General features: G+C 35.7%; 2 long non-coding RNA genes and 1 pseudogene across 3 annotated transcripts in view; 1 reads left to right on the top strand and 2 right to left on the bottom strand.

Annotated features, from left to right (window-relative positions):
- LOC109859457 overlaps positions 1–4235 on the top strand; it is a 7914-nt gene extending 3679 nt beyond the window's left edge. The window contains exons 4-5 of the long non-coding RNA XR_002250713.1: positions 3529–3640; positions 3832–4235. This is a non-coding gene — a long non-coding RNA (uncharacterized LOC109859457). The remainder of the gene's footprint in view (positions 1–3528; positions 3641–3831) is intronic.
- Positions 4236–6337: 2102 nt separating this feature from the next.
- LOC109859459 lies at positions 6338–9193 on the bottom strand (annotated as a pseudogene).
- Positions 9194–10651: 1458 nt separating this feature from the next.
- LOC109859460 lies at positions 10652–13310 on the bottom strand. Of its 2 annotated transcripts, none has more exons than XR_002250714.1 (3): positions 12886–13310; positions 12481–12576; positions 10652–11538 (listed from the first exon to the last, which is right to left on the bottom strand). It is a non-coding gene; the product is annotated as an uncharacterized LOC109859460 (long non-coding RNA). The 2 variants fall into 2 exon arrangements; XR_002250715.1 differs by lacking the exon at positions 10652–11538 and adding an exon at positions 12231–12393.
- Between the last annotated feature and the right edge of the window lie 667 nt (positions 13311–13977).

Here is a 13977-nt window from a genome sequence, read left to right as displayed (position 1 = left end):
TTCAAGCGCAGAATTCCGCAAATGCACTAGCGATGCAGCATGCAGTAGCGTAGCAGGGTCGTCGTTGCAGATTAGCAGTAGAGGCGTGCAGCAGGCCTTTCCGAGGTGAAAGGGAAGTTAAAGCTGTTTCCCTCGTCGGGTGCTCGCCTCGCTTCCTCGGCTTCTCAGCGCGAAGGTTCGCTGTCCTCCGCTTTGTCATCTTTCTCGCCGCTGAGTTCTGGAGACTCGCCCCTCTGGTCGTCGTGTGAGCGCCTAGCTGCGACTCCACGCACGCCCTTCTCTCTCGTTTACTCTCGCTTTTACCCAGACTCGATGGTTCCTGATATCTCCTCCAGTAGAGTGTTCTCGATGTGGTGAGGCGCCAAGAGCATACAAATAAAATAATACAAATAAGCAACTAAGTCTAACGCACGCAAGCAAGCCCTGGAGGATCTTGGCGCGTCCCTGACGGTTCGCACCCCTGGACTCCCGCGATCATGAGAGCTTTTTGTGGCGAGGGAGGAGCGGCGCGACTACCACGTCACAATACAAATGTTATAATATTTAGATATCAATTCAATAAAAACAAAAAAACAGTGTGTTTCAAATACACATGAGATACAAAAACCATTTGTTGCTTTATCTCAAGAACCGTTTGCACTAAGTATGTATTAATTATTGCTTACTTTTTAATTGCTTTTTACAATTTATCTTCAATTTCTTGTGAATATTATGTTAGTTTGTTGTACTTTTGTTTTTATATATAACTATTCAGCAAACAATTTCTGACTGCGCAGACCTGGCAACAGAAACTGTGTGCAGAAACGCTACAATACGGAAACATGCTTTTGTGTGCTGCCAAAGCTGTTAACACTGTGACGTCTTTCAGAGTTCTTACGGATCTCTCGCGTCGTCCTGCCCGAAACGGAAGTACGAAATCGGGACACGGACGGAAGTCCGCAAGATCGGGGACGTCTATATCGGCAGGAGAGAAAAGGGTGGTAAACCGAGCACACCACTGCGCCGAGCCGACGGATCCTTGGATCTAATTTTGGGCGTCAGACGCGTACTCGCGTCAAAATGTGCGTCGCTCGACACAATGGGCCGACTAGCTCTATTTGGAACGGAGAGGGGTTGGGTTTGGACGATAAATAACCAAGGCTGTCCCGAACAAATCTCGGATTGGAATCGCAATCAATCACATTGCAGATAGAGATAATGAAATAAACAATTTATTATAATACCGCGGAGTAAGAGACGACTTTGCGAAAATAACAAAAAAAATACAAAAATAAAGTTCACCTAGATGATCCGGCAAGTGCGCTCTGTCGCCGCGGTAATTGAGTACAAAAAAAAATACTATAAAAGAAAATACAAAATTACGGTGATCTACGGAGTAACAATACCCTTTACACAGAAACGTAATCGATTGCAGGACCAACTTCGTATATCGACTCGTGATACCGAGAACGCTACGTCGTCGTGCTGACTTCACATAAGCTATACGTTACTAGGCGGTATGATAGACAACGAAACAAGCGTTTAATCAAAACCTTCCTGAAGCTGAAAGCGGTGAAATCGATTAATCTGGCCAAATCGTGCGCTTACCACTAGACGGGTCAAGACTGGTCGCCAGGCGTAATATCTACGCCGCGGGACTTACTTGATTTTGCAGGGGCTGGTCAGGCTTACGCCGCGGCCATGCACGGCGCGAAACTCTTGCCGAATTCCCGTCCCCGGGTCGCAGTGTACTTCGGCAACCAATTAAAAAGCAGCAAGCACGTGCCAATTAGCCTACCTGAGCAAAGCGCTCGCGAAGTCGGAAGAGTTTGTTCAATCTCGAATCGGAATGACGGCCGACGTCTTCCGTTTCAACGGACGAGCCTGCCGTGGAGTTTGTCCCCCGGAACGAAAGCTAGGCGCTCTTCGATCCGACAGATCTCCTAGTACGGTACGATAGGTCTCTTCGATTCGGCACGATAACGGTACGAAATTCCCCTGTTATAGCTCTTCCGAATCGCTTGCCCCTTGCTCTCGGCAGATCACTCGGAAATTCCACACTAAAATGCCTTAGAGAATGTAATAGCGGTACGATAGAGTAGCGTGAAAGATTAATACAGCAGTAAGTGACCAATAAGTTGTAATTATTACGCAGGACGTAACACGTTACGATAGCGTTAGTTTCAGAATACGATACTCGGTACGGTATTCGATACGATGATCGGTACGAAATATGGCGGTCGCGAAACGATACAATAGATAAACACTTGTATACGCGAGACACAACGAAATAACGAGAATGCTGCTTGGCGCGTTACTGTAACTTCAGAGCTTGTACTACTCAATAGAGTAAGTACGCGACACGCACTTAGACCTACGAATTAATACCACGAAGCCTCGTGGAATCCGATTCTAGCCGCTGCCGAAAATTTGAAACTATGGCGAAGGTTATGTCCTTGCCGGTACCAACACGCGAGATTCAGCGACTAGCCTCGACACGAGACTCGAGTAACGCGGATTTGTGGCTCACAAATTAAACAAAGACACCTCACCGTACGTCGTTGTCACTCTCCATCCAGCACCATCGCCAAATTCTCCGTTAAACGATCGATCGTCGGGAGTGCCGTTAGTGCGTCCGTCCTGTTCGGTAGTTAGCGACCAAGAGAGCGAGGATCGCGATCAATTCGGGGTCGATGCGTCTGAGCGCGCTAGGATTGTGTAGAGTACATCGCGGCGACCAATCAGGTCGCGAAGGGCGCAACACGCGACGCGATGCTCGCGCTCGGCGACAGGACCCGCGGCCGCGAAATTCAAATCGCCTACCGGGCCCTCATTAGCGAAAATGCAAGCAGCAGAGATTTCCAAGCGTTGGATTCCGCAAATTTAACAGAGATGCAGCATGCAGCAAGGTAGTAGTTGCAGGATAGCAGCGAAGGTTTGCAGCAGGCCTTTCCGATGCAAAAGGAAGGTCAAAGCTGTTTCCATCGTTGCGTGTTTGCTTTTCTTCCTCGGCTTCCCAGCGCCAAGTTTCGCTGTCTTCGTCGCTGTCCTCTTTCTCGCTGCTTGTTCTCTGAGACTCACCCCTCTGGCTCGTGCGAGTGCCTAGCTGCGACTCCACGCACGCCCTTCTCTCTTTTTCTCTCGCCTTTGTCCAACAATCGACGGCTCCTAGTACCTCCTCCAGTAGTGTGTTCTCGGTGTGGTGAGGCGCCAAGAGCATACAAAAAAAATAATAAGAATAAGCGACTAAATCTAGCGCACGCAAGCAAGCCCTGGAGGATCTTGGCGCTTCCCCGACGGTTCGCACCTCCGGACTCCCACGATTATTCGAGCTTTTGTGGCGAGGGAGGAACGACGCGATTACCACGTCACAACACACAGACACAAAAAACGCAACATGGTTACCAAAATTCACCAAAATTATATCCTACTGAGGACACAGATGGATATGGATTTGATGTGGCGGTTGGCGACAAAATTGCGACATCTGACAACCAAATTGTTTGCTGGATAAATTTTAATGAAATGCATAAATCTGTTAATATTCAGATGTCAATTCAATGGAGACGAAGAAACAAGATGCTGCACTTTTAAATACATAAACATGTGAAATGCAGGAGAAATCTAACGCTCCTCCATCAGAAAAAAACTTTTACATCAAGTACGTACATTAAGTTTTTTGTCTAAAAATAATTAATTGTCAAATTTACATAAGTTTCTATATTATTTATTTTATGTAGTTTTTTTATTATATTTTTAATTATTTTTTTATATTATTTTGTTATATTTTATTACTATTATATTAATTATGTCAATTATTTATTATTTTATAATTGTCTTTACTAATTACAGTTTCTACGTCATCTATGATCCAGAAGAAAAAAGCAAAACCCAAAGATATTTATGATGTTAAGAATCAATCTGTGGAAATAAACTCTGAACAGGAACTCAAAATTCAACGTCTTAAACAAATAATGGAGCAAGAAAAAGAACTATTAGAAATAAAATTAAAAAGAAAAAATAACTTATTAGCTCACGAATTTTGTGTTCAAGAATTAACAGTGGAACATATGAAGCAACTGCATAAATTTCAGTTGTGCGAAGCTCAAGCAAAATATGAACTAAGTGAGTTGCTATTAAATAAAGAAACAGAAATTGATAAAATACAAGATGATTAATGATTCTCATTTTCAAATATATTATGTAATGAAACTTTTAAAAAACTATATTACAAAAAAAACTAAAAGTTCTACCAAAAAAAACGTTCCACATTTACATATAATATATCTACATATAGTTTATATAAGTTAAGTGTTATAAATAAATCTATAATATCTATGTAATAAATATGTAATGGTTAATGTGGAAGAAATATATTTTATTACTACAAAACATTTAGCGGAGAGGTTGAGAGAAGAGGTGGAGGGGAAGAAATTGATGCCGGAGAATCAGGCGGGTTTCAGAAGGGGGAGGGGAGTTATGGATAATATATACGTGGTGAATTACTTGGTGGGTAGGAATTTGAGTAGGAAGGGGGGAAGTTTAATAGCACTGTTTTTGGATTTGAGGGCGGCATTCGACACGGTGGACAGGGAGTTACTGTTAAGCTCGATGAGAGAAAGGAGAGTAAGGGAGGGATTAATGAGAAGGTGTGGGGAGTTGGGGAATGAATTGTATAGGGAGACGAGAAACAAGGTAAGAACAGGAGGGGAGTTGGGGAATAAATTTTGGACAAGTAGGGGGGTGAGGCAAGGGTGTCCGCTGAGCCCGTACTTATTTAACTTGTTGACGGCGGATATGGAAGACTGTCTGGTTAGGAATGGTTGGGGGGGGGTAAAGGTAGGGGGTAAGAAAATTTATGTTTTGGCTTATGCAAATAATGTGGTGTTGCTAACGGAGGAAGAGGAAAGAATGAGGAGGATGATGAGAGGGTTGGAATAATATCTGATGAGGAAGGGTTTAGAGGTAAACGTTAGGAAGACGAAAGTAATAAGGTTTAGGAAAGGGGGGGGAAGGGAGAAAAAGTTGGAATGGTGGTGGAAGGGTGAGAGACTGGAGAAGGTGAGGGAGTTTAAGTACTTGGGATACATGTTCCCGAAGAATGGAGGGAGAGAAGAGCAGATAAAAGAAAGAGTGAGGAAAGGGGCGGCGATAATGGGTCAGGTGTGAGAGATTGGGAAGAGAAGGTTCAGTGGGGATTGGAGTAGGAGGTTGTGGTTGTTCGACGCTCTGGTTTGGTCGGTGGTAGGGTATGGGGTGGAGATCTGGGGATGGAGAGAGTAGGAAAGAGTGGAGAGGTTACAGAACAGAGATGGTTATTGGGAGTAGAATGGAGGACTCCGGGGTATATGGTGAAGGAAGAAATGCAGAGGGATTTGTTGAGGGGAAAGGCGGGGTAAAAGGCCTGGAGGTTTGAGGAGAGATTGGAAGGAGGGGAGGGTAGCGAGATAGCAAAGCTGTGTTTAAAGGAAATCAAGAATAGGGAGGAGAGTGGGGAGGGGGTGTCTCAGTGGGAGAGGGATAGGATTAAGTAATATGAAGAGAGAGGAGTAAGGTTGGCGGAGTTGAGGGAAGGAGAGGAAGCAGGGGAATATAGAGCTCGGGTGCTGATAGAGAAGGAGAGGAGGATGCAGAGAGAGGAGAGGTGGAGGAGAATTGAGAACTCGAGATATAATAAGTGGTACGGGAGGATTAAGAAAGAAAGAGTGCCGAGGTTATTTAAAAAAGCGATGGGGGGAGAGCAGGTGTCAGAGGGTGGCAAGATTTAGATTGGGAAACGAGATGAGGGAAGGAGAGAGTGAAAGAATGTGTAGGATGTGTGGATTGGTAGAGGAGAAGTGGAGGCACGTATGGGAGGATTGTGGGGCATGGGGGGCGGAAGGGAATTGGGAAGATATGATTGAGGTGGTCTTGGGGAAGGAGGGAGAGGGGGAAAGAGGAAAGGGCTAGGGGATGGAGAGGAGTGATCGGATAGGGGGGGGGGTGGAGGTTGAATGAGGAAAGGAGAATGGATGTATGGAAATAGTGTATGGAATAGTGTGACTGTGGAATTGTGTAAGTGAAGAAATCCATGGCTGTGTGGATGATTAGTGTTGACTGCCGGAAGGGGGGTCCATATAGCGTAGAGTAGGGTTGCGAGTGTGTGTGTGTGTTATAGAATAGATAAGTTAGTTGTAAGTTAGTTGTAAGAATAGTGTAAGTTTTTATATGTATTTGGTTTTTTCTAACCCTAAGGGGAAACAATAAAGATATCTAATTTAATCTAATCTACTAAAAAACATTTATCTATTTATTTATGTACAATATTAAATATTTGATATATTATTTGTTATACTATTTGTTACATTATCTGACTTTTTCATTCTATTTGTCCATGTAATCTATCAATAACAGCAGCACGCATTGCTAAGCCTTCTCCTGGTTGCCATATAGGTGGTTCAACTAAAATTCCTTCCTCAATTTTTTTATAATGATTTAAGTCTTCAGGTAAAATGTTATCATAAATAAGTGACAAATTGTGTAAAACAGCACATGCCATTACAATTGAAATACTACATATTAGTTTTGTTGTAAGTTCTCTGGATAAACAAGAAAATCGACGTTTCCAAACACCGAACGTTCTTTCAATGATCCGTCGAGTTTTTCCATGAACACAGTTGTATGTTATTTCTGCGTCGGTAGTCGGATTTGCGATTGGTGTTAAAAGAAACGGCAAACATGGATATCCTAAGTCTCCTACAAGTACACCGGTCAATTGCCGTTCAGTATATTGCATATGCAATCTTGAGTTTTGAAATATTCTACTGTCACGCTGGCTTCCTGGCCACTGCGGCACGATGTTCAAAAATTCCATACTAGGCCCAACAATTGCTTGTACATTAAGTGAAAAATATCCTTTTCGATTTCTGTATAATTCTGCAATTTGGGTAAACTTTGTATGTATCAAACAAATATGAGTGCAATCAATGGCTCCATCTATTCTTGGAAGACCGCTCTTATTTCTAATAGAACCCATTTGTCGAAACAGTCTTTGATTTTTAATTTGCTTTTCGTGAGATATTGGCATCTTGATTATATCAAGCATTTCAGCGGCAAGTAATGTTGGTATATTTTGTATACAATACGAGACACAGTTGGTTGAGAAAAAGATAAAAGATTTTCTGTAACAAGCTGTAAAAAAAAATAATACTTCAATATAAACAAAGAAATAAATGCATAGTTGAATACATTCAGAGATACAATTGCTCACTGAGTGGTTAAATAGCAATCGAATATGATTGATTCACCTTCAAATTCAAACCAATCACATGTTACTGCTACTTAACTGCTCAGTGAGCGGTTGTGTTTCTGAATGCACCCATTGAATTAATATAACTAAATATATAATATAAAATTGCTCGGTTAAATGTATACTATTTATATTTAAAACACATATAGTAATAATATCTAACCTGGTAACTTGCCGTTGCATAGAATCGTAAACATATTAAGAGCTGAAAAATTGGAGATATATTGGTAATCCACCATTATTAACTTTTATAAGAGGCTCTTGAATTCTTGGCAATATTCCATATAAGATACTGTCTTTGCTAAATTTGTATCGCCTCTTAAATTCTACCTCATTGTAGTATTCCAGTGGATTCTGCATGTCTGTAATATACTTCTTTGGAGCACATATAATCAAGTTATGTAATTGTTCATCTTTATTCTCCAAATATATATCAACCTCAAGAAGATCAATATCTTCCGGAAAATCAAGTTTGTTTATACAAGCCATGATTTTAAGCAACAATATACGACAAGATATATAACTGAGATACAATTAACTGCAGTGTTCACAAAACTGATACTAACACAAACACGTTTCCATTTCAAAACCTATGCAAAATAAATTTTGTATCACATTGGAAGCATTAATATAAAATATACTCCATAATTTTACTTACTTAGCGGTTGTGATTATAGCGTTAAGACAGCTTTTTAAGTTAGACGTATATACAAAATCACGCGTTGTATGGACATAAGTCATGTTTGCAGTTGTTGTACTTCCTAAATCTGTCTCCAAGTTTCAACAAATGTGTAGACACTACTTGACGTTATATTATTTGGAGATAAGATAATTTATTGTTTACCCTTGTATCAATGCTCTTTCACGATATGCTGCTAAGTGAGCATAATAAGTCGGCGCAGGGTAGCTAACTGCTCTTGTACAGCGTGCATACATATGAAAAAAAATTGGCACACTCACATTTAATAATAATGCGCATAATGATTTAGGGTTGTATGTCTTATAATAAAATATTGGAAATTTTTAGCATTTATCAAAGAAATTATGAATGCTCGAATGCATATCGATGTGTTCTGAGATAATTTTCTACAGAGTGCAAGATATTAAAAACTTGTTTTGTATTAAAAACTTCAAGAGAATTGTATATTTCCTATGTAAAACGCAAGTGTGTTAATTTGAGTATAAAACTTTTGTTTTTTTTTAAATGTGCTTCAATTACAATATTGAGAGTATTTCTTAAAAAATACACTGCTTCCGTATGTCAGAAGACATTAATGGACATATTTTGTATTAATATATCACTATATAAAACTATTGTAAAAAAATAAATATTGAATAAGAAGGCTGTACGAGTATAATACAGGATGGACGTGTATGATTTTATTGTAAGATTTTTTATCCATACGTTTTGATCTAACTCAGATCTTCCTCAGTGAATAACTGTTAGAACAATATTATATGTATAAAATAAAAATTGATTATAACTTATTGAATAACAATTGACAATAACTCACCAATCTGGTAGTCGTAACAGGAGTCATATCACCAGTGTCAGAACAACTTAAGATGTACACATGTTTGCAAACTCACGGCGATATGACAACTTCACATAAAACGACTGNTTATATACGTTTTTACCCCACTCATGTGTCAATAACCTTTACTTGAAATTCTACAACAGTACGTGAGTCAAACCAAAATCGTGAATTTATTTTCTCTTAATGTCNTTGTATGTTTCTAATAACGAGAAATAAGGTTTCAATTTTTCAGTGTCTGACATTATATTTAAAGGATTGTCTTGTAATTTAATATTAATCATTTCTGATACTATTCTTTTATGGTAAAATTTTTCTTTGTCTAAAATTTTCGTTTCTTGCCAATTGAAATCATGTCCATTAGTTAACCGATGTTTGGTGACAACGGAACAATTGGTTAATTGTCTATTTATTTGGTTCTTATGTTCCGATATTCTGGTTTTTAATTTCCTTTTGGTTAGACCCACATATGTGGCATTACAATTACACCATTCAAGTTTATATACTACATATTTATTGTCATCTTTGTCTAATGGATCTTTTAATGTTTTTACAAAATTATCCAATTTGTTAAGACTCCGATAGGATAATGTGATACCTTCAATATTTTTAAAAATTTTTGATAAGGAATAAGTCAACTTATTAATATAAGGTATAACTACATAATTAGTCTTGTTGTTAGTTTCACAATGTTCTTTCATTGCCATTGCAGGTTTGGAAAAGTCCAGTTTATTATTAAGTAAATATTTAATTCTTTTATTAACAATGTTAAATATGAAATGTAAAGGGTAGTCATTTAATAATAATATTTTTGTCATAAATTTAAAATTGCTTTCATAAAACGTTGGGTAAGATAAAAAAATGACTCTGTCTACCATTCCCATAACAGTTCCGATCTTTTGTGAAATGTGGTGTGTGGATAAAAAATTTAGATATTTTCCCGAAAAGGTCGGTTTGTGATACCAATCTGTTATAAGAGTTCCATTTTCAATGATTATTGTTGTGTCTAAAAAATTAATGGAATTGTTTGTTTGTTTTTCTAATGTGAACTGTAATTTATGATGGTAATTATTAAATTTTCTTAATACTTGATCTATTTCAATAATCGGAGCCGTCATGAGGATGTCGTCTACATACCTGTAATAAAAACTAGGTGTAAAAGTTAACTTTTTTAAAACTTGTTTTTCCAAGTTCTGCATTACAATGTCGGAAATAATGAGGGATAAAGGTGATCCCATAGGCAATCCAAATGTTTGTTTATATATTATTTTATTGAATGAGAAAAAAGTAGATGTAGTAATGAACTCGATAGCTTTCAAAAATTCTTGTAAGGGTATCATTGTTTTTTCTCTGATAAATTTCCATCTAATTTTAAGACTTTTTAATATTAACTCATTAGGAACATTCGTGAATAAAGAAATTACATCAAGTGATAGTAAAATGTGGTTATTGTTAAATTTTTTATTCTGAAGACTATTAACTAATTCAAAACTGTTTAAAATATTACTTTCTGTTTTTGGTACATTTGATGTGATAATTTTGTTGAAATAATTACTTATTTGATATAGAGGACTATCTATTGCTGAAACAATAATCCTATACGGACAATTATGTTTGTGTACTTTAGGTACACCGTATGCTCTTGGTAATATTTCATCACTAGATCTCAAGAATTTATACGTTAATTCTGATATATACCCTTTATTAAACCAATTTCTAAGAAAGGAATTTAGATCTTTTTCTATTTTTGTGATTGGATTCTTTTTGACTTTAATATATGTATTTTTATCATTCAACAGATTTTCAACTTTTTTGAAATAATCAACTNTATCAACAGCTACAGTTATGTTTCCTTTGTCTGCTCTCGTGAATGTTATCTCAGGATGTTGTTTAATATAATTGGAAACTTGCTTTGTTTTATTTAATATTAGTCTATCGAGTTCATTTAATTTTGGAGTGTCTGTTAAATAATTGTTTAAAATGGGAATAAACCTTGATCTCGCAGTCTCCGAAATTTTTTTATTGACGTTTTTAATGTTGTTCTCGAAATCCTTTATGCATTTTAAAATCGATCTCTTATTATGGCTTGAAAGACTAAAGTTATTTCCCAATTGCATAATACTAACTACATCTTTGGGAATATTTACTTGTGTTAAATTGATAAACCATTTTTCTTTAATTTCAAAAAATGTGCAAGATGCAGATTTCTCAACAAATCCATTTGGGTTAATGGAAACCGTAATTTGGTTGTTATTATTATTTGTGTGTTTTATAAGAGAATAGGAAAAGCAATTCTTTTTATTTATATGTTGGTTATTAGCTGTTTGTTTTTTATTGTAAGCGTAATAAGTTATTGGTTTTAAAGTTCTGTTCATTGTTTTGATACTTTTCTTAATATGGTTAGAGATTTTTGTTTCTATGTGTAGTGATTGTTTTATTGAGAAATCGCAAAGTGTTTTTTGTTGATTGTGAAAAAATTCGTCCACAACATTGTTCGGTATGTGATCGTATAAATTTTTCGTGATAATGAAGATTTCACGTCGTAACACATAGAAACAAAAATCTCTAACCATATTAAGAAAAGTATCAAAACAATGAAACAAAACCAATATATAATCTTAACAAGTAACTTAACAAGTAACTACTACTTTTATTTTGTATGCTTGTGTTTCACGTTTAATAGCAGTTAATTCGGTATACATAACCTGAGCAAGTTGTCCTTTGCTTACTCCATCTCTAAATATTAAAGTAAAACAAAAAACAATTACTATGTTATTATAAATTGCATTGTAAATAAAATATATAAATATTTTATTTGTAAAAATTTATAACAAAAAAATATTGAGAAATTATATTTTAGTCTTCTTAAAACTCCTCAAATATTTAAAGTTTGATTTGATTAAAGCAAGTCAGTTGTCACGAGAACTAATAGAAAACACGAGCATTGCTTTTACTTTGTGCATTTAGAACAAGAGTCGTTTTATAATGAAAAGTAGAGGATTCCATTTAGGAAATTAATAGTGATCTTTACGTGACAATAGTGATCTTTACGCTACTTTGACAACGCTATTCAAGATTATAATAATATTGCCATGTAATGCCGCCTTATAAAATCATACAACTTTTGTATGAAACATTTTTTCGAAAATAATAAATTTTATAATACAAAGATATTCTATTGATTTTACGTGCATTTATACAGAAATAATCTTTCATTTTTACACAAAGTGCACGAAACTTTGCATATCTTTCTCTGATGTCATTAATCTAAGATGGCAGAAGAAGTATCAAAAAGCCTTATAAATATTTTTGTATGAGTATATAAAAAATTAAAGTTTTTCTCATTTTCATGTATATTCCGCGCGCGAAAATAAGAGTATATTCAATATATATATATATGCAATATTAATATTGCAGTTGGTACATATCAATAATAAATAAGTCTTGTAGAAAGATGTTTCATTCTCTCTCGATAAATTTTGATTTGCGATCTTATTATATCTTCAAGATCTCTAATTATTTCCGTTTTTGGTTCTTGAAGTCTGAGTCAATGTTATACTAAAAAGCTTCCTTATCATGACTAGAAGCACCCTAAATTTATATAACATTTCTCATTAGTAGAGATATAACGTTGATTTCATTATAGAAAGTTCAAGGTGTGTTACTAATTATACTTACCGCTGCTATAGAAAGTATATTAATGGCATGAGGAGAAGGATGAGTTACATCAGGACCAATAAGCATGCAATTAGCATCTTTAAGACATGAAGTGACCTAAATTGATAAAAAACATTTGTTTTGTTAAATTTTCTAATAAAATAGATGGTTTTCAGTTTTCTGTTTACATCAATTATATTCATTTATGAATTAATGTTATTCATTTTGTAGATAGGTTTGTTTATACGAGCCATGATTTCATGCAACGATATACGACAAGATATATAACTGAGATACAATTAACTGCAGTGTTCACAAAACTGATACTAACACAAACACGTTTCCACTTCAAAACCTATGCAAAATAAATTTTGTATCACATCGAAAGCATTAATATAAAATATACTTGTCCATAATTTTACTTACTTAGCAGTTGTGATTATACGTTAAGATAGCTTTTTAGGTTAGATGTATATACAAAATCACGCGTTGTGTGGAAATAAGTCATGTTCGCAGTTGACTTGATGAAATAGAACTTATTTATAAATAAGCTCTACTTCATTTACGAATAAGTTCATCTTATACGAGTATTAATATATACGCATCAAGAAATTGCTTCTTATAAACAAAGTAACGACTATGAATACACAAACGCCATCTCAATTCGGAATGCAAACAAGTCCGTTTTTGTCAAGTCTATCTTATTTCTATGAACTCAAGATCGAGCCAAGTATCAACTGTGCATCAAGAGATAGACTTAAGCATTAATTTAAGTCTTACTTAAATAAAAGTTATGACTATGAATACCGCCCTTAGTCCTTTGCAGATTGATTTCTTGAATGAATTTTTAGAAAGAATTTATCGTGCGTAACTCCCACAGACTTCTATAGTATACTAGACCGCTAGCTTCTTATGTACGGCTGGCTACAAAATGTATGTATTTAAGTCGTCATGGAGGGGGAAGATGGGGGTACTAAAGAATGCAAGATGGTCGTCATGTTTGACAGCTGATTGAGTTGTAAGGTTGTGAGGTTAGTTATTATATACTGACAGTTTGTACTTTAATTTTATAAATAAAGGAATATAAAACAATTATGTATTTTTTTAATATTATAAGTGAAACATTGAAGTGAAATATATTATAAATAAAATATATAATAAATGAAATATATTATAAGTGAAATATATATATAATTGACTATTTTCTATATTTCGTAAGGATATTCATATTATATATTCTATATATTCATATTAATTTAAAATTAAAAAGATTATTAAAAGCCTTAATTCTCTAATTGTTAAAAGGATTATTAAATTATAAATTTTTTATAAGAAAGGTAAATATATTTTAAAAAATTCGGTAATTATGCAGTTATACGGACTATTTTCCGATCTCAACAATTTTGACATATGTTATCAAGGTCACCTCTCTGAATAATAATATGAAGGTTTTATCCGTCGCTCATTGTTTATAAAAAAGTTATGAACAAAAAAAGTTTGATGATTGAACTCTCGTTT

Source organism: Pseudomyrmex gracilis, unplaced genomic scaffold (genome assembly GCF_002006095.1).
Source record: "Pseudomyrmex gracilis isolate BER0280 unplaced genomic scaffold, ASM200609v1 scaffold_263, whole genome shotgun sequence".
Lineage (NCBI taxonomy): Eukaryota > Metazoa > Arthropoda > Insecta > Hymenoptera > Formicidae > Pseudomyrmex > Pseudomyrmex gracilis.
This window is presented reverse-complemented; position numbering and strand designations above follow the sequence as displayed.